Source organism: Sus scrofa, chromosome 16 (genome assembly GCF_000003025.6).
Source record: "Sus scrofa isolate TJ Tabasco breed Duroc chromosome 16, Sscrofa11.1, whole genome shotgun sequence".
Taxonomy (NCBI): domain Eukaryota; kingdom Metazoa; phylum Chordata; class Mammalia; order Artiodactyla; family Suidae; genus Sus; species Sus scrofa.
In genome coordinates, this window is record NC_010458.4 from 17557680 (window position 1) to 17577082 (window position 19403).

The 19403-nt window shown below is 37.3% G+C and overlaps 1 protein-coding gene across 1 annotated transcript in view; it reads left to right on the forward strand.

Annotated features, from left to right (window-relative positions):
- The window catches only part of CDH6 (cadherin 6), a 128220-nt gene that overhangs the window by 25818 nt on the left and 82999 nt on the right, over nucleotides 1-19403 (forward strand).

A 19403-nucleotide genomic window follows, 5' to 3' on the forward strand; every position in this document is an offset into this window, starting at 1 on the left:
CTGCTAAATCTTTCCTCACAACAACACCTTCAACACCTGTAGCAGTAGAAAATCTTTTCTCCTACTATTCTCTGTCTCTGGTACTCCCTTCCCAGATTCAACATATAACTGCTTCCTTCCTATCATTCAAGTCTCAACTCAAAGGAGCTCATCCAGGGACTCCATCACATCACTTCATTTCATTTCCTTCTTGGAACTACTCACCCTAAAATGATCTTTGCTCAAGTATTTGCTTGTGTATATTCCTCTGCCTGATTTTAAGTTCCATGAGGGAAAACATCTCTTATATCTTGTTCCTTATTGAGTTTCCAGCATTGAGAACAATGTCTGGGACATAGTAAGTATTTAGTGAGTAAATGAATGAACAAATTAATAAAGAAAGCATTTTTGTTAAAGTTCAAATTTACTCCTTAAGCATGGTCTCTCAAGCCTCAGAATCTGTTTAGTCCAGGAGGTCATTCTCTGCTTATAATCCGTATAATGAAATAGAAAGCTGGTTAAATATTTCATGAAAAAGTCTAAGTTCCCTTGTTAGTTTCACACAAAATCATTGTACTTGTCTAAAATGGGAACCCTCAGATATATGCTAAAATTGCCCTAGATTTTTTTTCATAGTGTAGTCTGATAAATCTGATTAAATCAGAATGAGATCATTATTATTCCTTTGTAAACTTCCATGATTAAAAGGAGTTTATGATTCCTATGATAAATCATCCCCATTGGAGAGCACCAGAGGGTCTTGTCAGTGTGTGAACTTAATATCAAAGATTCTACCTATTAACTAGTTTCTTTTTTCATTATTGATTTAAGACAATATTGTCCATATTGCCTAAATCAAATACTGATTTTTTTTAATGTGAGAACTTAGGAAGCAGGACCAACTCCAACTGATAAGCTAAGTCCATTTAAAAGTGTTTGGAGTGTTCCCTGGCGGCTCAGTGGGTTAAGGAAACAGTGTTGTCACTTCTGTGGCTAGGGTCACAGCTGTGGTGCAGTTTCCACCCCTGGCCCAGGAAATTCCACATATTGCAGATGTGGCCAAAAAAAAAAAGTGTTTAAAATAGTTCATAAATACGTTCCAGCACAATCCTTGGATCTCATATTATCTCATGGAGTTGATGTAGTTGATTAAAGTGAGAGTGGCCAGGAGTTCCCATCATGGCACAGTGGTTAATGAATCCAACTAGGAACCATGAGGTTGTGGGTTCTATCCCTGGCCTTGCTCAGTCGGTTAAGGATCCGGCGTTGCCGTGAGCTGTGGTGTAGGTCGCAGATGTGGCTCGGATCCTGCGTTGCTGTGGCTGCGGTGTAGGCCAGTGGCTACAGCTCCGATTGACCTCTAGCCTGGGAACCTCCATATGCCACAGGAGCGGCCCTAGAAAAGACAAAAAAAATAATAAAAATTTTAAAAAATAAAGTGAGAATGGCCAAATTCTCTATTCATTTTCTCATCTATTCATGTATTTCTATTGTGAAGCATTACTAAGCACCACGTACTGAGCTAGACAAGTATACACTGGTGAATAAAGACATAGTCCCTGTTCCTGAGAAGTTTACAATGTAGAGGTAGCAAAAAGGGATAATCAAATAATTCAGTATATAGATATGTTCCTAAAAAACTATGAAGGAGACAGACAGAATAACTGAGGGAAAATACACTTTGATAGGGAAGTCATGAAAGGCCTCTTTTAAGTAGTGATTTTTTTTTTTTTGCAAATAAATTGCTCTATTTGATCATTTGTGGGGTTTTTCCAATTTTTTAAAAATTTCCCAATACATTATTTTTTTTTCCTACTGTACAGCATGGCGACCCAGTTACACATACAGTGATATTTGACTCATTCACCAGAAGGGTGAAAAGGAGGAAGCCCAGAGAAAACAGAGTGGGGAGCTGGAGCTGGATAGAGGGTACAGATAGAGTGGCAGTGTGGGTAAGGACTGAGGGGAGGAATGCACTTGAACTAGTTAAGAACTGAAAGGATCTTTCCTAGAAAACCCCATCCTTAAAAATCTTTGGGATATTTTCTTTTCTTTAGCCTCTGGCTAAGATCTTACGCTGCCTTGTCTGAATTCTTGCCCTACCCTGGACAGGCAGTGTGCAGGGGGAAACATTTAAATGGAAACCATGTAGTTTGTCATGCAAATTGAATCTCTTGAACAGAATTCGATTTAATAGATGTCCTGGTTCTCATTATGCAAGCACAGCCTGGCTGCACTTTGACAAAGTCCTTTGTCAACTGCAGCAACTCAGTTTGTCCCCAGTCACTCCTCCTTCACTAGTCAAGCACTCGTGCTCACTGCCAGAACCCTTTCAAAAGTAAACACTTCTGATTGGATGAATTGAATCAATAGTTTTTCCCTTACATGCCAATAGTGTTGATTGTGTAGGCCAAAGTCAGAAACCTGTTATTGGTCTTGCACTCAGCCCACATACGTTTAGGTCATCTGAAATCAACTTTAATTCTGTTCTGAAAGAATCACCCATGACATCTCCAAGTCATAGAACCTTGGAATTAAGTGGGAATAGTCCTCCAGATTTTTAGAAAATTCATCTCACTGATGAAGACTTTAAATATACTTTTGAATGTACTTTTATTGACCTTTATTAAATATACTTTTGAATGCACTTTTTTTGCTCTTTATTAACCATTTTTTAAACACACTTAAGAGAAGGCAGTCATCAAAGACTGATGACTTGTGGAAAGGACTGGGAAGGAATCAGAAAACTCAACTGAGTCATGGTAGAATTTGATAACTATGTGGTATCTTGCACTTGGTTTCTTCATCATTTGTTCATCTATAAAATAGAATAAATGCCATCTTTTATAAAAAACATGAGTTAACAGATTCAGGAACATTAATCAGTTAATCAATAGGGATGCTTGTCGTTGGAGGTATTGGGAGAAGGGTTATTAAGGAAAGGCAGCATGATGTGGTAGGAAAAGTTTGGGTTGTAGAGTATTATACAACTAACTGTTAAACTTCCAAATTGGCCAATATTAGTTATGAGTCTTTGAGACAGGTGGCTCCTCAAGTTCTTTAAACTTGGGTATTTTCATCTATAAAAGTAGAGATCACCACTGACTTTTCATGCATTATATGTAAAACTATATGCAAATCCATCAAAGATACTTTCTCTCAGATTGTAAGCTGTTAGTATATGTAATTTGCCTTTCATTTTCAATAAAATGATTAAATAACTTTTCCTGATATATTTTTAAGAATAGAAAAGACCTTCCAAACCAGATTTTTTATAGAACTCCTTACAAGAGAAATAAATCTTAAAATGACCTAAATAAAACTTTTGGGGGGGGATAGGAATATTCACTATTTCTAGGGATGTTTTAGTATTTGAAATATATAGCTTTTAAGATTATAAACAGGAACCAAACTCTGACATCAAGCAAATATTCTTTAAAACCAATTTTTCCTTACTCTAAGAATGTAATCCTGCCGTCTTGTAAAAGTGATTGATACAGATATAAAAGTTAGCTCTGAACATAAATCAGAAAGAGCGAATTAGATATTAAGTCCCCTGTTTTTTTCTGTTGTTATTCACGTTAAACTTTATGCATTTTTACTTTGCCTGGGATGATGCCACAGAAAGTTTCTTGATTAGAAAAATTTTGAAAGAGTACATTAAATTGGACTTAATATAAAAAAGTTTTCTTTTGATGACTCAGATAATGGTATAATCACCTCCTGCATGCCAAGTTCAATGCTAAGACTTTAGTACACTTTATCTTCTCAATATTTAGAAGATACAAATATATAAACATTGAGATTTATTATACAGATGAGAAAATTGAGACACAAGTTAAGAACCTTACTTAAGGTGGGACAACTAGGTGACGATAGTTTTATAACCTTAATCAAAGTCTGTCTAATTCCACATAGTCTCTATTCATTAACTGCATATAACAAAAATAAAATTAAGCCAATCTAAGTTATAGGTCTTTTTCTTTATGCATTATCCTGATTAATGCCAGGATCATTATATATTTGAGAGATCATATTCTCTAGCAAAGTCCTGATTTTTTTTTTTTTGAGATGGTCCTTATGCAACCCCCTCCTCTCTCTCTCTCTCTCTCTCTCTCTGTTGCTCTTTCGCTCTCTCTCTCACACACACACAGCTTCCTTTCTAGCAATCTCTTCACTCCCTTAACCTATATAGTATCATTCAGCACCTGAAAAAAAATTCCTCCCATTTTCTTTCCCATTTGACTTTCTGCAGGCTCATTGAGAACATTTTTATCTTTTGAGTAGTAGAGGTTGTTTAGAAGCATTTTTGAAAATGAACCAGATTTTAAGGACATAGTCTCATAGTGGGGGATAAACATTGCTCTTAAGGCTTCCTTGATGTATTTTCATCTCCTTTTCCTTAACTGCTTTGCTCACATGGGTCTGGCTTAGTATTTATTTCTCCTTGAAGAATTTGTTGTCACAAAAATTAATTACTTTGCTGCTAATAAAATTAGGATTTCGGAAAAACGGAAGCTTTGTAACATTATCCCTCCTTCTGGGAAACATACTTGTGCTCTCTAATGTGGAACTTAGGAGTTTTGTAAATCCAGTACTTTGTTTAAATAGTTTAATGAGATTCTTACTTTATTCTTTTTTGTAATTATTTGTAGAATGTACAGCCTCGGTGATTTAATTCTTAAAAAACTAATTAGTGTGCTATGGAATGATTTGTCTTTTGTTAATTTCCATTAACATTACATTTTGGTTTTGGTGGTGTATGTTGCATTGGGTTCCCTGTGGGCATCTCTGGATGAAATGCATATTTAACTGTGTCCAATATAATGATTACTAATGAATGAATGAGTCCAAAGAAAAAAGGATGGATATTTTGATGAGCCTTTCACTTAGAAGGCTGAAGTTTGTAATCCTGAAAAGGAGTTAAGATGTTTTATTCACAAATAATTCTTTTTTAAAGCTATGCTCAATTGTTGATACATACGGCAGTGCTGCATAGTGAAATATCTAGCAGTGATGATGATAATGGCGGTCATGGCCATAGTGGTGATAAATAATAACAAAAGCACAATTACCAAAATATATTACGTGCTGCAGCGGGCCCAACATCTAGACTGTATCTCATTTAATCTTGACAGTGACCTGTTAGACATGTATGATTATTATCCCCATTTCACAAATGGGATAACTTGAACTTTGAGGGGGTAAAGAAATTATGTAAAGTCTCATGAAGAGCTAGCGGTAGAGTGAAATTCCAAGTTTCCAGAGACAAGCTTTTAACTATTCTCACAAGCATTTTTAGTCTTTGTGAGTGTAAGTAATTCACAATATTTACATTTTAGTCTAGTTCTCTGTATTCTTTAGCTTATCATTTTAAGGCAGTAGTTCTCCACCTGCAGTGATTTTGCCCCCCCAGGGAATATTTGGCCATGTCTGGAGGCATTTTTAGCTGTCACACTGGGATGTGAGTGCTACTAGCATCTGGTGGGTAGAAGGCAGGGATGCTGCTAAACATCCTCCAATTCACAGGACCCCCCCCCCGAAGAGAGAATTATCTGGCCCAAAATTCAGTAGTACTGAGGCTGTGAAGCCCTGTTTTAAGGAGCTGTCCAATGAATGGTTTTCTAGTAATCATGTCTTTAAATGGCTTGATTTCTGTTCTAATTACTCTGTCTTGAGGCATAAATGACTGGGGGCCTTTTGTTTATAGCAGAGACTGCATAAAACAAGTGCAGAGGGCTTACATCATCCCTTAGAGTCATGGAGGATATAAGTGATGTATCCTCTGGCTTGATGATATTATTACTGCTATGGACACAACAAGAGAGCCCATCCTAGACATAGACTATACTATGTTACATATTCATATGGTCATGATGATAATGCATAGTAGGTATGATTTTTCTCCATATGGTGCATAAGAGTCTGAAGAGTACAGAGGCTAAATAGCTTTCCTAGAATTGTTTAGCCTCTAAGTAGTAACCAACACTTATGTCCTAAATACTAACTCTGTTCGCCATACCCCAGAGATAATTTATTAGCAAGAGAAATTTACAGCCCTGAGTTCTGCTCTAATTCTTTACTGTTCTAAAGTAGGGTTTTTCCTCAAAGTGTAACACTGTTTGGCTTAGATACAATTGAAGTAGCCCATTGGATAGGGAGTTTGAAAAGAAATATTCTCATTTCACAGAAAAATACACTCTGGTATCTCATAAACAGTATATGATTATTAAATAGATTATTCCTTAAGGGTGGGATATGAGTGGTCTTCTCATCTAATCAGATGCTTCTCTTCTTGGAAAGAGAAAGCAGGAGTTCCCATTGTGGGGCAGTGGTTAACGAATCCGACTAGGAACCATGAGGTTGCGGGTTTGGTCCCTGCCCTTGCTCAGTGGGTTAACGATCCGGTGTTGCAGTGAGCTGTGGGGTAGGTTGCAGACGTGGCTCGGATCCCGTGTTGCTGTGGCTCTGGCGTAGTCCGGTGGCTACAGCTCGGATTCGACCCCTAGCCTGGGAACCTCCATATGCCGCGGGAGCGGCCCAAAGAAATGGCAAAAAGACAAAAAAAAAAAAGTGGAAAGAGAAAGCAAGGCACAGAGAGTTTGTGTAACTTGACTGTGTTCACACAGCCAGTTAGAGGGAGTGTGTGAACAGGGCCATTTTTCCTACATCGAGTCCCTTTTCGCTTCTCCCCACAGAGCACCCACTCCTTGACCTGATGGATTCTCCCTGCAGGGAGGCGATGCTAGCAAAACTGTGGGTTCATCCTCCCCCTGAACTGGTGAAATGCTTTTACAAATTAGGGACACAAACTCATTATCTTTGTTATTTTCAGAAATTATTTAGGACCGCAAATATGTTGTGGAAAATTAGTCCTTTGAAGAAGAAAAATGAGAATGGTGAAATCCCACAATCCTCATTATTATGCAGTCAAATCACTCTGTAAAACTAATTAAGGATTTTGCAGTATTTTATGCTCCTCAGAATCAAATGTGAAGAAATATGATCTCATGACTTTCGTAAGAAAATGATGATTTTTTTCAAACCACACAATCTCAAAGCCTGAAAATTACTCCTGGAAACTGCGCCCTTTCTCCTGGCACAGTATGTTATGTGCAGACATGCTTCCCTTAAAGCAGGGCTTCTCAATCATCAGAGGTCACACTCTCTCTACCTAGGCCATGTGCTAACTCAGAAGAGTACAGATTTCTTCTCACCCTTTCTTACTTCACCCCCTTTCTTAAAGTAAAGTGGGCAAGAGGCAAGGAAAGGAAAATATGAAGGGAGTCACCCTTACCCATCAAATCATGTTTTTCCTCATCTCTTCCATGCTCCACACCACTCTGTGGTGAATGCGAAAGATAATCTATTGGGGGCTGGGAAGAAAACATTTGAACTTCTGAATTAATTATTTTTTGTCACATACACTTTCTTCCTTTTTTTTTTTTTTTTTGGCTTTTTTAACACGGCCATACCCGCAGCATATGGAAGTTACTGGCTAGGGGTCGAATCAGAACTGCAGCTGCAGGCCTACACCACAGCCACAGTAATGCAAGATTTGTGCCAACTCTGCAACCTATGCCACAGCTTCCAGAAGTACCAGATCCTTAACCCGCTGAGCAAGGCCAGGGGTCGAACCCACATCCTCACGAGCACTATGTCAGGTTCTTAACCTGCTGAGCCACTACCGGAACTCCCATGGGAGTTCTAAGGCCATCAGCATTCCTTAGCTCCCCTTCTTTCATCTTCAAAGCCCGAAATGTAGCATCTTCAAACCTCTTTCTCTCTGACTTGTGCCCCATAATCGCAACTCTCTTTTTTTTTTTAATCCTCCTGCCTCCCTCTTATAATCCCCTGTGATTATAATGAATCTAGCCAGATAATCTAAAATAATCTCCCTATCTCAAGATTTTTAATTTAATCAATCTGCAAAGTGCCTTTGCCTCATAAAGTAACATATTCCCTGGTTCTGGGGATTGGAACATAGACATCTTTAAGAGACCATTATTTTGATGAACATATATATCTTCTGTGCCAGGACCCAGGAGTTGAATCAGTTTAAGAAGGAAACTGCACTTACCTTGATTCCAAACTTGGAGGAACGAAAAAAAAAATGTGACTCCAGGGCTACACATACCTAGATTCCCATCCCGACTTTGGCAATAACAAAGCCGTATGAACTTAGGCATGTTCTTTAACTTCTTTATGAATGTTTCCTCACCTGAAACATGGAGAAAATCATCTTTCAGATGAGAGCATAAAAAATGCAAAAGTACCTAGTTAATGACAGACCCTTAGTAGGTGTTGAATTAGGGTTAATTCTTCTCCCATTCTGATGCTATAGCTCCAATCTCAAGTAATACTAAATTGCAATTACGTGGCATTTCCAAGGTTATCAACTGTCCTAGCCATGTTATCTTTCTTAATCTACATGGCTACCTGTAAGCTCCATTCAGTCTCTAAAAATTGAGTCTAACAAAGAAGATTAAGGGATTTAGTGATAAAGAAAGAAGGGGCAAAAGAAGACTGCAAACAAAGTATTTTGACTCCAACTCCTGTGTTTTTCTTCTCTATATTACAGATCACTTATTCTTCACTTCTGGTCACCCTACTGATGAGAAATTAAATGTTTGGCCAGAATAGATTGGTGTATGGGAAATGAGGCATATTGCCTGTTATCTTTGTGAAGTTTGTGGAAAAGTAAAACAGATGAGGAACCGTAGGCTCAGGAAAATATTTTCTCTCTGGAGCTGTTAGACATTTGTAACAAGTTGTTAAGGCAGTTTGGCTCTTATGACTGTATGGCTGGTGCCAATTTGGAAGCTTTTATAGGTCTCTAGTTCCCCTGATATTATTGGCTAAACCAATAAGTGTGGTTAATTTTTTGTATACAAAGAATTGTAACTCTGAAAATATTTGTGAGAATTAAAGAAACCCCAGATTTCCAACTAAGGGTTTCTTCGTGAAAGAATTAACTATGAGAGAAAAATCCAATTGCCTACAATCATAGTAACTGAATAAATATTTCCCAGGACTAAGTGGTACAGAATATAAAAAGAAGTTTCTATTTGTTTGTGTTGTGGTGGTTCCTAATTGGAATTATTAAGGTGCAGTGTAATTATGGCATGATGCTTTTTGCCCTTGGTGACGTAAGGTGCTTTGCTACCCATTCTCCTGGCTGGTGATTAACAGCCCCTCAACTTGGATCCTGGTATGACAATTAGGATTGAGTGGTGTCATCTGTTTCATAATTAAATTCTGTCTCCCATATCCTTTGAACACTGTATTGGAGTTTAATTGGCTGATGTTATCTCTGCTGCCACTGTGGCTTGTCTCCACAACAAAGTCAAGATAACAATGATCTCACTCATCGCAGAGTACCCCAGTTGAAGAGAATTTGCTTTCTCTTTTGCACAGCCCTGAAGTCCTCATTTAGGAGCAGTAGTTAAGAAGCCTAGGACCTCTGTATTCCTTCAAGTACTCATTCAGGGTAATGTTTAGGGTCTACCATGGCAAATCCTCTCTGTCCAGTTGATAACTTCTCCAAAAAGACAAAGAGGATGCCCTAAAGGATGATGGATATTGTGTAAACAGATTGTACACAGGCTTGTAAGTGTAGCAATCATAGACACAGAAAATATTCAAAGTCTGGCTCATTTCCACTTGCTTGAGAAACAGCCTCTCCGAGAATATATTAAATTCTTTATGTTAAACACCATTAAAATATGCTTCCAATTTATTTACTTACTTACTTTATTTATTTATTTATTCATTTATCTTTTTAGGGCCATACCCACAGCATATGGACGTTCCCAGGCTAGGGGTGAAAATGGAGCTGTAGCTGTCAGCCTACACCACAGCTCATGGCAACGCCAGATCCTTAACCCACTGAGCAAGGCCAGGGATCGAACCTGTCCTCATGGACACTAGTTGGGTTCATTACCACTGAGCCACGACAAGAACTTCCTCCAATTTATTTTTTAAGAGACACTACAGAAGCATTAGGCTGACTTAACAGGCCTGTCATCTTGTTTAATCTTTAAGAAAGCAACAGAAGGTGTTTAAGACCATGAGGTAATATATACAAATGAAAAATGAAAGAAGAAACTTACAGGCAAAGCAAAAAGAAAAAAATGCCCCATGAAAAATGGAAATGACCAAAAAAAAAAAAAAAATCCAAAATGATTTAAAAAACCATTTGCAGGATAATCCTGAAATCCTGATTCTGTTCTGAAGTAGCACAACAAATGCATTCAATTTTGTCAAAATCAAGATAACATTGAAGGAAAATTTAAGATTCATACAAAAGTGGCCTGAAAGTATAATATATCATCCAGGTAACAATATTGTATCTTAATTAATAACGAAACAATTGTAGGAGATTTCACGAAGTGTGAATGAAAAGACTGACACGAATTTTTGTGCAAAGTGCTTAAAGCTCTTAAGACAAGCTCTTTAAAATTTAAGATCTAAGCATATAAAGAATATACTGGAAGCCTGATGTGCTCTTTTTTAATTTACTTCTAATCACATGATTATATTTAATTATAGTTTTCACTTGTTGGAAGTATATTCTAATGCAATTTTGTCCTTTTCTTCTGGGCGGCAATCCTTATTGTGTTATTTTCATCTTTAGATGACTCAGCCTACAGTGATTTGGGGGCCAAATGTTCAAACTCTTTTTAACAGTTCACTCATGATGCAATTAAAATTAAAATACACTGAATGAAATTGATACTTTAAGCATATCATTGTGTCTTTATGTAGTGGTTTAGACATAAGGAGAAAAAGAGTGGCCTAGGGCCCTGGGATTGTATCTTCATTGGGCTTTGGGATTTTCTTTTTTTTTTTTTTTTTTTTTTTGTCTTTTTGCCATTTCTAGGGCTGCACCCGAGGCATATGAAGGTTCCCAGGCTAGGGGTCTAATCAGAACTATAGCCACTGGCCTATGCCACAGCCACAGCAATGCCAGATCCGAGCCACGTCTGCGACCTACACCACAGCTCATGGCAACGCCGGATCCTTAACCCACTGAGCAAGGCCAGGGATTGAACCCACAACCTCATGGTTCCTAGTCGGATTCGTTAACTAACCACTGAGCCACAACGGGAACTCCTTCTTTCTTTTTTGATATCCTTAATGGATGGCTGTTCTCTGGATCAGAATTCCCATGACTCATATTTAAAGTGATCCCAGTTTATTCTGGATATTGCATATATGCTTCCTTTGTAGCTGAACCACTTACATAAGACAAAAGGGTACTCTCATGTTCAGTTTTAGAACTCTGCCCTAAGAGGAAAAATATTCATTTAGGAAGGAATGTAGTAAGTCTATCATAAGTATGCTTCTTTTTCAGTCACTCTGGTTTGCTTCTCTTGTTCCACGGGAATTCTTTTGTATCTTTCCATTCTTGACCCTTAATGTCAAATGACTTTTTCACACTTCATGATTTAGACATTCCCATTTAGCTCCTATTTCTGGTCTCACACGCTTTTGTTTCCAACTCTTTAATTAGAAATGGTTAATTTGACTTCTTATCTTAAGGCAAGGAGAAGATAAGTCTTAAACAGTATTAAGCGCCCATAAATATTTCACTTTATGATAATTCCTGTGCTTCCAACTGAGCTGTTTGAAGTTCTCCAAAAAGTGTTTCTGTTCCCCTCAATTAAATACATAACTGGAAAACAGCAAAATAATTATCAGTTTTACGACCCAGTACTTTTCTTCCAAACTTTAACTCTGGACATTTACAGTTTTCCTTCCATTGTATGCAACCCAAATCCTATGTCGTACATGCACTGGCCCAGGACTGCAAAGAGGGAAAAGACCAGGACTGTGGAGAAATCTTGGAGCTCCCTCAAGTGGACACATATTTAATGCACCCTTAACCTCTAGAAAACATTTTTGGCTGCACCTTCTCTCTGGAACTGAAACATTTAATCGTTCCAATTTAGAAGCAGAAGTATCCACTTTAAGCTTTAAATATTCCAAAAATAAATCAAAGTTCAAACTCGTTTTCCAGGTAAATGAATGCGAGTAGTCAATGAAAAAATATCAAGTCAAGCTTTTTGATTATTGGTTTTGCCTGTGGGAGTATAAATTGAAATTAAAATTATAATATATTCTGATCATTTGGATAAAATGCTACTTGTTGAGAAAAATTATAAAAGTAACATAGCACTTGTGCTATTCTATTTGCCACATACAATACGTGCCAGCCACTCTTCTAAGAGCTTTACGTATATTAATTCATTTAATCCTTGCAAGATCTCTCCAAAGTAGGTACTTAATAATCCCCATTGTACAGATGAAGAAACTGAGGCACACAGGGTGTTAAATAACCTTTGAAAGGTCAGAGCTAAAACATGGTATTCATACCTAAGTAATCTGAAGTCCACTTTTAACATGCAATGAACAATTGAGCATAATATACATACACATGCACACACATATACATACACATATGCATGTTACATATCCACATGTATATATACATACACACACATGCACACATATATAGATATACACATATACGAAGAGAGTGTATTTTATGAGGAGCATATTATACCAAATAAGTAATCTTTTAAAGTATAAAAATTGAGGAGAAATATAAGTGTTTAGGGAGTTCCCATCCTGGCTCAGTGGTTAACGAATCCGACTAGGAACCATGAGGTTGTGGGTTCGATCCCTGGCCTTGCTCAGTGGGTTAAGGATCCAGCGTTGCCCTGAGCTGTGGTGTAGCTCGCAGATGCGGCTCAGATTCCGCGTTGCTGTGGCTCTGGCATAGGCCAGCAACAACAGCTCGGATTCGACCCCTAGACTGGGAACCTCCATATGCCACGGGTGCAGCCCAAGAAATGGCAAAAAGACAAAAAAAAAAAAAAAAAGAAAAAAAAGAAAGAAAGAAAGAAAGAAAGAAGAAAAGAAATATAAGTGTTTAAATTGCCAAACTTTGCTTATTTTTTTTTTATTATTATTTATCATTACTGATTACATTCTCTGGTTATCTCACCCCCTACTTTACTTTAGTTACTCTGGCCTTGCTCTATTAAGACCACTGAAAGTTCTTCTCCCCCCCAACACCCCTGTGGCCATGGCATGTACTGTTTCCTTTATTAGAAGTTGCACCAGTTCTTCCCATGACTGGCTCATACATGATTCCAGTTTCTTCATGGAGAGAACCTCCTTGACCCTGTATAAAATAGCTGCCCCGCACTCTGTAACTCGGTATCCCTTTACCCTGTCCATTTTATCTCCATAGTCCTCATCAGTGATTCAAAAGTATGTTACTTACCTATCCATTTGCTTGTTCATAGTCCCTTTCCTCTCCTAAAATGTAAATTCCATGAGCCAGGATTTCGTGTCTGGGGCATATTAGGAACTCAGAAATAATTCTCAATGAATGACCAAATTACTGATTTTCAATTCTGATTGAAAACATTTAGAACATTAGGATGATGGTCAGTATCTCGAGATTTCTTTTTTCATAATTCTATTCTGCTTAAACTGTGTTCTTAATAAATATTGTGATAAAACACTATGTTTTAAGGTCTTGAAATTTATAAACCTCCAGCCTAATAATAAATTGTATTTAAAGATATATTTTTATTCTTTATTAATATGCTACTCTCGTCCGATGCTGAAACAAAAACTTTTGATACACTAGGTTTTTAAATACATGCAAAGATTATGCTAAAATAATGCAAGAAAAGAAAATATGTAGATTTGTGAATTTCTATTCACTGGAATAAAATTTCAAAAAAGATTCTGTGTTTTTTAATGGATCTTTTTGGGACTTCAGAGTCTTATTGCATATATTGAGTGTATGTGTGTCTGCCAATTAAGTCCTATCTTTAAAGGTAGCAAAGCAATCACAGATTGAGAATGGGAAAGGATCCATAGAGTAATGACACCAAAAGAAAGTTATGAATTGCTGAGCTATATTCCTAGTGTCTGCCATTCAGAATCCAATTCAGCTTGAAGGAAAGGGAAGGTCAGTGGGGAGTCACACCTCCAGTCCCTGCACTGGGCTCCCTTTCAACTTGGGGCTCTCACTGTAAATCACTGAATATCAGCATTCTTTCTCTTACACTCTTTGTTTTACTTCTGTTAGACACCACACACACACAAACACACACACACACACACACACACCCCTCCCATCCAGGTATTTGGTCAGAGTTCATAAATTAGTCTTCTTTTCTAAACTCCAGGCCTTTTTTCTCAGGCTTCTATTATTATAATGATGATTAACCCAAATTTCATATGCATTACATTTAACCCAAATTATACGTGTAAACAAATCTATATATATATACATCCACACACAAATATACACATGTATATACATACATTTGGATATAGATTTATACACACCATGTATATACTCTTTATGTACACTTATAACTATACATATAGTTATGTATATATGCCTTGTGGTTTTGCTGCTACATAGGAATCATTTTCTTGTTCTATTAGGCTAAGTAACCCGAAGCATCCGGTATCCAAGCGCTCCATTATCCATAGGTGTGCAATATCTAGGCCTTCTCAGATCACCGTGGAATGACTCATTGATTGATTGCTTGCTCACTTCAATCTATTTAGACTTTGAGATGATGGGTAAGCTGTCAAGTGTCAGAAACCAGTTGAGGGGACAAAATGGTGGAAAAAAATGTTCCAACTACCTAGTCAGTTCAAGGTCTTACTCCTTGGCAATCTCTTTCATAAGGTTTAAAGATATTTTTATAATACTCTATCCTTCATCTTTTTTTTTTTTTTTTTTTTTTTTTACTGTATGTGTGCCATTATTTCAAGCAAAAAGTTAGAAAATTTCTACAGTTTCAGTTAATACATTATATAAGAGCCAACAACAACAAAAAGATAATTCTGTGATTTGAGTGACTCCTCTGTGCCCATATATTTGTAAGGAAATATTGTCCTGTGATTTCATTTCAAAGTCGACAGTTTTATTGCTGCCCGCCATCCTGGTACATTTAGAGTTTTCCTCTATTTGATTTCTATGATTCTCCCTTATTCTTCTGTCTCCAGTTTGCCGTAATGACAGTGAAAACTAACGACTCATACAGTTTCTCTTCGAGCAGCTACTGGATTAAGTGGGGGAAAATAGCAAATTTTATGCATGATTTATTACATAAACCCTCATTTTGGAGAAACAAGACTCAAATGAGCAATTTATTTATAGCAATGAAAACCAAATAAATAATTTCTTGTATTTAAGGAACAAATGAAAGACAATCCCATTTCCAAACATATCTTCTTTTTTAGCCCAAAAGGAAGGGCCAGTAACTGAGTATACTGTAACACATGTAAGAAGCTAAACTTTAGTCACATTTTGGGATTTAAGAAAATTATGTAATTTAAATTTATTATAAAATACCTGTTTTATAGTCTTCATTATTCTTCTATCAAAAGAAGGGAGCTGTGGCCTTTTGGGTACATTAATTCACCTTATTTGTATTACTTTATGCCTGTTGTTTGTACTAACGGAATTGATAGTTGCAGTGTTTCTTGCTTTTAATTGCTAAGAATTTATTCTTTTGTTGCCATTCATGACTTAAACTATGGAAAACATTTGTCAGGTGTTTTAATAAGAAGAAAATGTCTAAAAATTGTAACAATTTATTATGAAGTATAAATTTTATTAATGGTTTAGTTATAAATAGAAACTTTATACTTTGGCAAACCATTTTTCTTTTCTATATTCAATTGGCTAAATGTAAGTCATTTTCTTCAATCACGGGAAAATTTCAAGACATCACTAAATAATGATAGCATTCACACCAACTATCCTCATTGTACTTTATCATTTACTAATAACCACCTCAATCAAGGTGTCTTCTGCTGAAACAAGTCACTCAACTTTATTTCGGTTACACTTTGTAATGACCCATTGAAGTATCATAATATACTCCTCTAATTAAGAATGATGTGACCACAATATGAATGAAGGTAATGAGAAGCAGAGGAGGGGCGAAAAGAGGCAAATTTCTTTTTCTTTTTTGCCTTTTTTAGGGCCGCTCCCATGGCAGATGGAGGTTCTCAGGCTAGGGGTCAAATCAGAGCTGTAGCTGCTGGCCTATGCCAGAGTCACAGCAACTCTGGGGGCTACCGCTGCGTCTGCGACCTACACCACAGCTCACGGCAACGCCAGATCCTTAACCCACTGAGCAAGGCCAGGGATTAAACCTGCAACCTAATGGTTCCTAGTCGGATTCGTTAACCACTGAGCCACGATGGGAACTCCAAAGAGACAAATTTCTATTTGATCTACTTGGTTCCCAGGGATACACAGCCCTTCCTGGGCTCAGCCATGTGGTGAATTCTGGCAGTGTTCATTGCCATGTGCTCTGTCCTACGGCAAACACCATTAAATCCCCTCCAACTCTGGCTAGCTTTGTTGTTTTTAGTCTATTGGAACAATTAGGGGATAAAAAGGAAGAAGGCTCTGCTTAGAAGGAATTCCCCTCCCCTCTCTCCCATCTCCTAGTGTGATTTTGTCCTCTCTCTGAACTTGAGTGTGCTGGCTATGAACCTGTTTTGATCAGCAGAATTTGAAAATCTAGCTCCTCATGCTGGGATTTCATGTCAATATTTGTGCCCAACATCTGAATAGAAAGAGGGTCCCTATGCTCCATTCTCCCCCCTAACTGTCTTTCATTACAAGTTAGTGCCTTACTCAATGTGATTTCTGATGCTAGGGGAGTACTGTGGAATCATGCTGATAAGACAGTAAAGAGCAAAATTTATCTCATTTTGGAAGGAAATCCTCATAGATTTGTGTATTTAAGAATACATTGCCATTTAGCCACCTTATATTTTTAAACATGCAGAAAAATAGCTGTTTGGCAAGATAGCATGTTTAAGAATGAATGAACCCAGTTTGTTTATTTAAATCTTGCCTTGTTCCAGAGCAGAGTTAAGGCAGCTGCACAAGGTAGGTAAGCAAAAGGAAAAATGTTTAATAAATGGTTAGCAATCGCAGACATGTCATTTGGAAAAGAATCAATCAGGCATAGGGTTTAGGGTTTATGTTATCACAAGACAAAAAGGAGCCCTTTGTAGGCTTCTAAGAATGTTATATGACCTGAGCAAATCTGTGCCCCCAAAAGGATGGAAGTGTCAATAGATGGTGATAGCCACATCATCTCCCACATCTCTGGGGTCCAAATATGCACTCCAGAATATATGGCATACATCGTGGGACATGCTATCCACTGGTTCTTTATTTATCATTCCAAGAGAGCATACTTCACACTGCTCACCTTAAGGTCAAGGGCAGGCTGGAGGCAAAGAGATTCCACTCTATTTTTCATGTATGGTTGTTTATTTCTCCCAAATAGTAATAAATTGAGCCTCTCTCCATATTTAATCTTCAACCCTGAACTCAGCATTTTTGATAAGTTAGCCCCTGGTCCACCTTACCCATATAATTAAAAATTGACTTTTCATTCCTGAGACAGAAGTAAAAGAATAGATTTGACCTTTTTCCCTGATACTTCTTTGTGTGTGAAGTATGTTTCACACCAGCAATTCTTCTTTTCCACGCATTGTTCTTCCTCTCACATTTTCCCTGGGCAACAATGCAGAAGCAGCAGCAAGGTTAAATGGACTTTTAAGTTGCAAGATACCAAATCCATTTCTGACCTCATATTGCTCACTGTGCAAACATGAGAAGCTAATGCAACTTCTTAGAAAACCCTGAATCTGTTTCCTCTCAGTCAATGGAGATGATAATGTCCACTCCACAGGATTGTTGTGAGATTTAAAAATTCCGAAGATTTTTAATTGTCTCTCAGCGCCTGATGCAGACAAGATGCTCAAAAGATTCTTTTTTTTTTTTTTTTGGCTCTTCCCCTCAGTGAAAACTTGAAACCAAATTATATTCTGAAATTAAGACTACATAAATCTTTATTCAGATATTCCTGTATTTGATTTTTTTAATTAGTAACAAATTAATTTCTTTAATGAAGGCTTTATTACATAAATTGTCGTTCGATAGTCAGTCATGGGAGATGGCTTTTTTTGGAGATGTTTTAAATTATCTTAAACATAACATTTAAGAATTTTTCAGTCTGGGATATAGCTGTCAGATGTTGGCCATTGGCTTTAAGGTAGTTTGGTTCTAATGTACATTTTAAGTATTCTAAAAGACAATCAGGAGTTCCCTGATGGTGAAGTGAGTTAAGGATCTGGCATTGTCACTGCTATGGCTTGGGTTGCAGCTGTGGCACATGTTTGATCCCTGGCTCCAGAACTTCCTTATGCTGTTGGGGCAGTAAATAAATAAATAAATAAATAAATAAATAAATAAATAAATAACTGACAATGAAATGGGGAAATTATATTGCTATTATAGAACCCTGTGCTCTCAGGCTAAGAACAGAAAGGTGCCCATTGAAAGTACTATTTCAAAGAAAGTCGTGGCCTTCAATCCCTCTCTGTCCCCACAGCCTCCCACCCCAAAGCTATTCTCCTTTCTCTCAGTTCACTTATCTCTTTGTAAGTAGAGGGGAAGAAGTCTTTCTCAATTTTTCCTCTCTTTCCCTTCGTCTTCAGTGCTGCAGGTCAAAAGAATTACTGTAATCCTGGCAATAATAAGGTAGTGAAAGAATCACATATGTCTTAAAGAGAATGAAAACTCTAAGTTTGAAGTGATAATAGACATAAAAGACTTAAATCTTTGAAATTGTGCCAAAGTCCTCTGAAGGGCCGTTTTGAAGGTTCCATCTCCGTATATTTCTTTTTTGAGCAGAATTAACTCAAATATAAATAATTAAAACAAACAAACCAAAAGATTTATTCTTTTATTTTGTTAAATTACTATTATACCAATAGTAATTGGTTTCTACTGTTTTCATTGCTTATACATAATATGTAAGCTTTAAAGGTTAAAAAAACTTTAGCGCCGAACTGGGAAACCAACCAGTCTCTCATAATATTGTTTTGATGTTAAAAAAAAAAAATGAGAGAGGTAACATAACAATTTAGAACAGAGCCTGGAGTTCCCATCATGACTCATTGGTTAATGAATCCAACTAGGAACCATGAGGTTGCAGGTTCAATCCCTGGCCTCGCTCAGTGGGTTAAGGATCTGGCGATGCCATGAGCTGCAGTGTAGGTTGCAGATGCGGCTCAGATCCCGAGTTGCTGTGGCTCTGGCATAGGCTGGCGGCTACAGCTCCTATTAGACCCCCAGCCTGGGAGCCTCCATATGCCGTGGGAGCGGCCCAAGAAATGGCAAAAAGACAAAAAAAAAAAAAAAAAAAAAAAAAAAGTTTGGAGCTACTTATCTTGATTAATTTTCCTATGGGGATAAAGCAGAATTCAGTGTTGATATCTAGTGTTCATTAGCCTGACAGAATCCCTTAGAAGAGTACTGTCCAATATAAATATAAAAACCACAT